General features: G+C 47.1%; 1 non-coding gene across 1 annotated transcript; it reads right to left on the minus strand.

Moving 5' to 3' along the window:
* Positions 1-5,207: 5,207 nt before the first annotated feature.
* LOC116534345 lies at positions 5,208-5,314 on the minus strand. The gene has a single exon (XR_004261670.1). It is a non-coding gene; the product is annotated as a U6 spliceosomal RNA (small nuclear RNA).
* Positions 5,315-6,938: the final 1,624 nt, after the last annotated feature.

Genomic DNA, 6,938 nt, shown 5'->3' on the forward strand with positions numbered 1-6,938 from the left:
TTTTTGTATTTTTGGTAGAGATGGGGTTTCACCATATTGACCAGGCTGATCTCGAACTCCTGACCCCACGATCCACCCGCCTCAGCCTCCCAAAGTGCTGGGATTACAGGCATGAGCCACCGTGCCCAGCCCCACTATGTTTTAATTAATGCTAACTATATCTTTCTCCATCCACTCACTTTTGGTCTGTTATGTGCCTTTATATTTAAAGTGGGTTTCTTGTAGACAACAAATAGTTAGGGCTTTTTAAAAACTGACTCTGACAATCTCTCTCTTATTTCATGCATTCAGACCCCACTGACATTCAAAGTGATCATCGATATAGTTGGATTCATACCTATCATATTTGTTGCTCTTGCTCTTTGCTCTTTGTTGCTACTTTTGTCTTCCACTCTTTTGTTGTTGCTGCTGTTGTTGTTTTTGGGAAGGAGTTTTGCTCTTGTTGCCCAGGCTGCAGTGCAATGGCGCGATCTCGCCTCACCTCAACCTCCCCCTCCCAGGTTCAAGAGATTCTCCTGCCTCAGCTTCCTGAGTAGCTGAGGCTAGAGGCATGTGCCACCGCGCCAGCTAATTTTGTATTTTTAGTAGAGATGGGGTTTCTCCACGTCAATCAGGCTCGTCTCAAACTCCTGACCTCAGGTGATCTGCCCACCTCGGCCTCCCAAAGTGCTGGGATTTCAGGTGTAAGTCACTGCGCCCGGCCTGTCTTCCGCTCTTTTTCTGGCTTTTGTCATTGTAAGGGAGCATTTGTACCATTCCATTTTCTCTCCTTCCTCTTAGCATATCAGCTATACTTATATTTTTCCTTTTCTTCTATTTTAGTGATTGCTGTAGAGTTTACAATATACAGTTAAAACTAATCAAAATCTACTTTCTTTCTTTTTTTTTTTTTTTTTTTGAGACGGAGTTTCGCTCTTGTTACCCAGACTGGAGTGCAGTGGCACGATCTCGGCTCACCGCAACCTCCGCCTCCTGGGTTCAAGCAATTCTCCTGCCTCAGCCTCCCAAGTAGCTGGGACTACAGGCATGCACCATCATGCCCAGCTAATTTTTGAATTTTTAGTAGAGACGAGGTTTAACCTTGTTGACCAGGATGGTCTCGATCTCTTGACCTCGTGATCCACCCGCCTCGGCCTCCCAAAGTGCTGGGATTACAGGCTTGAGCCACCGCGCCCGGCCTAAAATCTACTTTCAAATAACACTATACGACTTCATAAGTTTCAAATAACACTATACTACTTTATAATAACAAAATAATGCTAATTACTTCCCCATCCTTTGTATTATTACTGTCATTCATTTTACTTATGCATAACATACACATATGACCAAATACACAGATGCTATTGTTATTTTGAACACACTATTACCTGTAGGATGAATTTAGATCAAGAAAGGCCAGGCACAGTGGCTCACGCCTGTAATCCCAGCACTTTGGGAGGCCGAGGTGGGCAGATCATTTGAGGTCAGGAGTTCAAGACCAGCCTGGCCAACATGGCAAAACCCCGTCTCTACTAAAAATAAAAAATAAATGGCCGGGCACGGTGGCCCACCCCTGTAATCCTAGCACTTTGGGAGGCCGAGGCAGGCGGATTGCCTGAGCTCAGGAGTTCCAGACTAGCCTGAGCAACATGGTGAAACCCCACCTCTACTAAAAATAGAAAAAATTAGCCGGGCGTGCTGGTGCGCCCCTGTAGTCCCAGCTACTCAGCAGGCTGAGGCATGAGAATTGCATGAACCCAGGGGGCGGAGGCTGCAGTGAGCCAAGATTGTGCCACTGCACTCCAGCTTGAGTGACATGGTGAGACTGTCTCAAAAAAATAAAATTAGCCGGGCATGGCCTGTAATTCAAGCTACTAAGGAGGCTGAGGCAACAGACTCACTTAAACTCGGAGGCACAGGTTGCAGTGGACTAAGATCACGCCACTGCATTCCAGCGTGGGCGACAAAGTGACACTCCACCTCAAAAAAAAAAAAAAAAACAAACAAGTAATCTTCTTTTATGCATTCCCCAGTGCTCTTCCCTTTTTATGTAGATCTGAATTTCTGAGCTATATCATTTTCCTTCTCGCTAAAGAACTTCAGGCCAGGTGCTGTGGCTCACACCTGTAATCCCAACACTTGGGGAGGCCAAGGTGGGAGGACTGCTTGAACCCAGGAGTTTGAAACCAGCCTGGGCAACATAGTAAGACTCTGTCTGTATAAAAAAAAATTAAAAAGGAAGGAAGGAAAGAAGGAAAGAAAGAGAGAAAGAAAGGAAAAAGAAAGAAAGAAGAGAGAGGGAGGGAGGGAGGGAGGGAGGGAGGGAGGGAGGGAGGGAAGGAGGGAGGAAGGAAGGAAGGAAAAAAGGAAGGAAGGAAATTTCATTTAATATTTCTTGCAAAGCAGGTCTCCGGACAACAAATTCCCTCAATTTTTGTTTCTCTGAGAAAGTCTTTATTTCTCCTTCACTTTTGAAGGATGATTTTGTAGGATACAGAATTCCAGGTTGGTGGGTGCTTTTTCTCCATATTTTCACTCCACTCTTCTTTCTTTCATGATTTCTGAGAAGTCAGATGTAATTTTTATCTTTGTTCCTCTAGAAGTAAGGTGTTTTCTCCCCTCTGGCTTCTTCTGTGATTTTTTATCTTTAATTTGCAGTTTGAAAATGATCAGTCTAGGTGTTGCTGGGGGCATTTATCCTGCTTGGTGTTCTCTGGGCTTTCCGGACCTGTGGTTTAACGTCTGACATTAATTTGAGGAAATTCTCAGTCATTATTGTTTCAAATATTTCTTCTGTTCCTTTTTTGTCTTTCGCCTCCTTCTACGATTCTCATCACACACGTTACAGCTTTTGCAGTTGTCTTACAGTTCTTGGATATTTTGCTCTGTCTCCCATCCCCTCACCCCACCACGTCTCTTTCCTGCTTGCTTTTCAGATTTGGAGGTTTTTTTTTGTTTGTTTGTTTGTTTTTTGAGACGGAGTTTCGCTCTTGTTACCCAGGCTGGAGTGCAATGGCGCGATCTGGGCTCACCGCAACCTCCGCCTCCTGGGTTCAGGCAATTCTCCTGCCTCAGCCTCCTGAGTAGCTGGGATTACAGGCACACGCCACCATGCCCAGCTAATGTTTTGTATTTTTAGTAGAGACGGGGTTTCATCATGTTGACCAGGATGGTCTCGATTTCTTGACCTCGTGATCCACCTGCCTCGGCCTCCCAAAGTGCTGGGATTACAGGCTTGAGCCACCGCACCCGGCTAGATTTGGAGGTTTCTATCGAGACATTCTTAAGCTCAGAGATTCTTCCCTCACCCATGTATAGTGCTAATTAACTCATGAACGGTGTTCTTCATTGCTGTTATAGTGGTTTTTATCCTTATAATTTATTTTTTATTCTCTCTCAGGATTTCCGTTTGGATTTTCTTTTTTTTGAGACGGAGTCTTGCACTGTCGCCCAGGCTGGAGTGCAATGGTGCGATCTTGGCTCACTGCAACCTCCGCCTCCTGGGTTCATGTGATTCTCCTGCCTCAGCCTCCTGAGTAACTGGGACTACAGGCACCTACCACCATGCCCGGCTAACATTTTGTATTTTTAGTAGAGATGGGGTTTCACTATGTTAGCCAGACTAGTCTCAAACTCCTGACCTCAAGTGATCCGCCCACCTCGGCCTCCCAGAGTGCTGGGATTACAGGCATGAGCAACCACACCTGGCCTCTCGCTCAGAGGTTTCCATCTCTTACACTGTCCGTCCGTTCTTGTTGACTGTTGACTTAATCCATTAGAGCCCTTAGCTTATTAATCACAGTTGATTTACATTCCCAGTCTGATGATTTCAACCTTCCTGCTGTGTCTGAGTCTGGTTCTGGTGCTTGTTCTGTCTCTTCAAACTCTGTTCTTCACCTTGCAGTATGCCTTGTAACTTCTTCTCTGGTAACCATCATGTACTGGGCAAAGGAGCTACAGTAAACAGGTCTTCAGTATGTGGGGTGCAGGGGAGGGGGAGCGTTCTATACTCCTACGATTACTTCTCAGTCTTTCAGTGAGCCTGTGCCTCCGGACCGTGAACTTCCTAAGTACTTCTTTTTTTTTTTTTTTTTTTTTTTTTGAGACGGAGTTTCGCTCTTGTTACCCAGGCTGGAGTGCAATGGCGCGATCTCGGCTCACCGCAACCTCCGCCTCCTGGGTTCAGGCAATTCTCCTGCCTCAGCCTCCTGAGTAGCTGGGATTACAGGCACGCACCACCATGCCCAGCTAATGTTTTGTATTTTTAGTAGAGACGGGGTTTCACCATGTTGACCAGGATGGTCTCGATCTCTTGACCTCGTGATCCACCCGCCTCGGCCTCCCAAAGTGTTGGGATTACAGGCGTGAGCCACCGCGCCCGGCCCCTAAGTACTTCTAATTTTCCCATCCTTTGGTGGCACAGAATGGTTACAGGGGGCTAGAGTTGGGTATTTCCCTTCCTCCAGGTCACCTCGGCTCTAATAAACCCCAGCCAATTAGGCTCTGGCTAAATAATTTCTCCTGAGAGCACATCTTGTTGGGAAGAACAGAATGCGCGGCTGAATTTCAGAATGGTTCCTTTTCCCCTCCCCTTGCCAGAAGCTCCAGGGGACTTTTCTCTGATATTCCCAGTCAGAACCTGATAGAGGTCCAAAATGTAAAACTCACAAAAGTGGGGGCAGTTCCTGATGCCTGGGTCTTACTGGAGATTTCATTTCTCAGACTTGTCTATAGTAAGCCTCCAGCAAGCCATCAATTAGTCCAGATTTCACTGTCCTAAGACTGGTTCCGACAGAGGCTGCCGATCATGGGCTGCTGCTCTGATGAGTTGTGGTTCTCTGTATTTGCCTGTCAATCTCTCCAATTTGTGGGGGGCAGGGGGCAATGGTTTGTTCTGTGTCCAAGAATATTGAAGGACTAGCTGTTTTCTGGACTACAGAGTCCAGAAAATTCTCATAGCACCGAAGTCTTTTTTTTTTTTAAATTGCATTTTAGGTTTTGGGATACATGTGAAGAACATGCAAGATTGTTGCCTAGGTACACACATGGCAGTGTGATGTGCTGCCTTCCTCCCCATCACCTATATCTGGCATTTCTCCCCAACTCCCCCCCGCACTGTCCCTCCCCTATTTCCCCCCGACAGACCCCAGTGTTTGATGTTCCCCTCCCTGTGTCCTTGTGTTCTCATTGTTCAACACCCGCCTATGAGTGAGAACATGCAGTGTAAAAATATGGAACGCTTCACGAATTTGCGTGTCATCCTTGTGCAGCGGCCATGCTAACCTTCTCTGTATCATTCCAATTTTAGTATATGTGCTGCCGAAGCGAACACGGCACTGAAGCCTTAAAGGAAAATCAGTTCTTTCCTTCATCCTTCTAAGAGATTCACTCATAGGTTCACTAAACACCTGCTGGCATCAGGCACCATGCTAGGGACAGGAATCTCTGCGACGTGATTCCTACCTTCGAGAAGCGTATAGGCTTTTGAAATAAACACACATGGATACAGCGTGTAACGGTATATGAAGCACATGTTCCCTCACATTTAATCCTCACCACAACTCTGCTGTTTCCTCTACTTTTCAGCTGTAGAAATTCTCTGACCACAGCCTTCCATTCTTGCTCAACCACTCCCACTTGGCCTCAGCCCTTCACCCAGGACTGCCAGTCCTCTGCCTCCTCGCTTGGTTTGCAGGCATCAGCTCCTTCCATTTTCGCTTCCCTTTCTGTCCGTCTTACATCCTATAGCCCACTGTTTTTGTCACGCTTTTGTTGACTATAAAGTCCCTTGCCTCTCTGAACTTTAATCACACCTTTATGGAAACATCCCACTTCTGGATGAACTGAACTTTTTTTTTTTTTTTTTTGAGATAGAGTCTCGCTCTGTAGCCCAGGCTGGAGTGCAGTGGTGCGATCTCAGCTCACGGCAACCTCCGCCTCCCAGGTCCTGGTTCAAGCAATTCTCCGGCCTCAGCCTCCCGAGTAGCTGGGATTACAGGCACGAGCCACCACGCCTAGCTAATTTTTGTGTTTTTTAGTAGAGACGGGGTTTCACCATGTTGGCCAGTCTGGTCTTGAACTCCCGACCGCGTGGTCCTCCCTCCTCAGCCTCCCAAAGTGCTGGGATTACAGGCGTGAGCCACCGTGCCCGGCCGAACTGAACTATTTCCTTCTCCACATGTGCAGTGAATCTCTGAGTACCACGGGCAGTCTCACGCTTCAGTGTATGTTGTGACTTCAAGTTTACGGTCCCCACCGGGCCCTCCATACTGCCTGCTGATCCTGCTGCACCCCTGTGGCCAAGCTACTCCTTTCCTCCATGCAGTGAGTGCTCACAGCTCCTCTGTAAACTTCCAAATGCTACCTCATGCTCTTGCTGTCAGCAGATGACACGGTACCCCTCTTCACCAAAAAACTCAACATCACCAAATTTACAAATTACCTGCATTTGCACCCCCTTCCTACCCTTACAATGGACAGAGGTCCAGTTGTTGACAATACTGAATATTATCAAAGATACGGAGCAATTGGAACTGCCATAAATCGCTGCTGCAAGTGTGTGGGGAAAACTCCCTCTGTGTCTTCCCTGCTCTCACACCACAACCGTCAGCACAGAAGAAGACTTCTGTGGCCAAATGTGCTGTGGGATGTTCCCTACACACCAAGTGGCAGACACCAGCTGGGTGTCCTCTAGTTCAGTTCCGACACTGTAATCCCGACACTGTCTCCAGCAGGTTGAAGGCTTAGCCCCCAAGGCTGTCCCCCAACACACAAGTCACAAGCTAGAGCCTCTGGAACTTCTGACCGACCAGCTTCAAGTTGGGGTTCCCACGACCTCCTCTTTGGGTTTGATTAATTTGCTGGAGCAGGTCACAGAACTCAGGGAAACACTTACGTTCACAGGTTTATTATAAAGGATATTGCAGAAGATACAGATGAAGAGATGCACAGGGCGA

Source organism: Sapajus apella, unplaced genomic scaffold (genome assembly GCF_009761245.1).
Source record: "Sapajus apella isolate SASKATOON/1434 unplaced genomic scaffold, GSC_monkey_1.0 scaffold86, whole genome shotgun sequence".
Classification (NCBI taxonomy): Eukaryota; Metazoa; Chordata; class Mammalia; order Primates; family Cebidae; genus Sapajus; species Sapajus apella.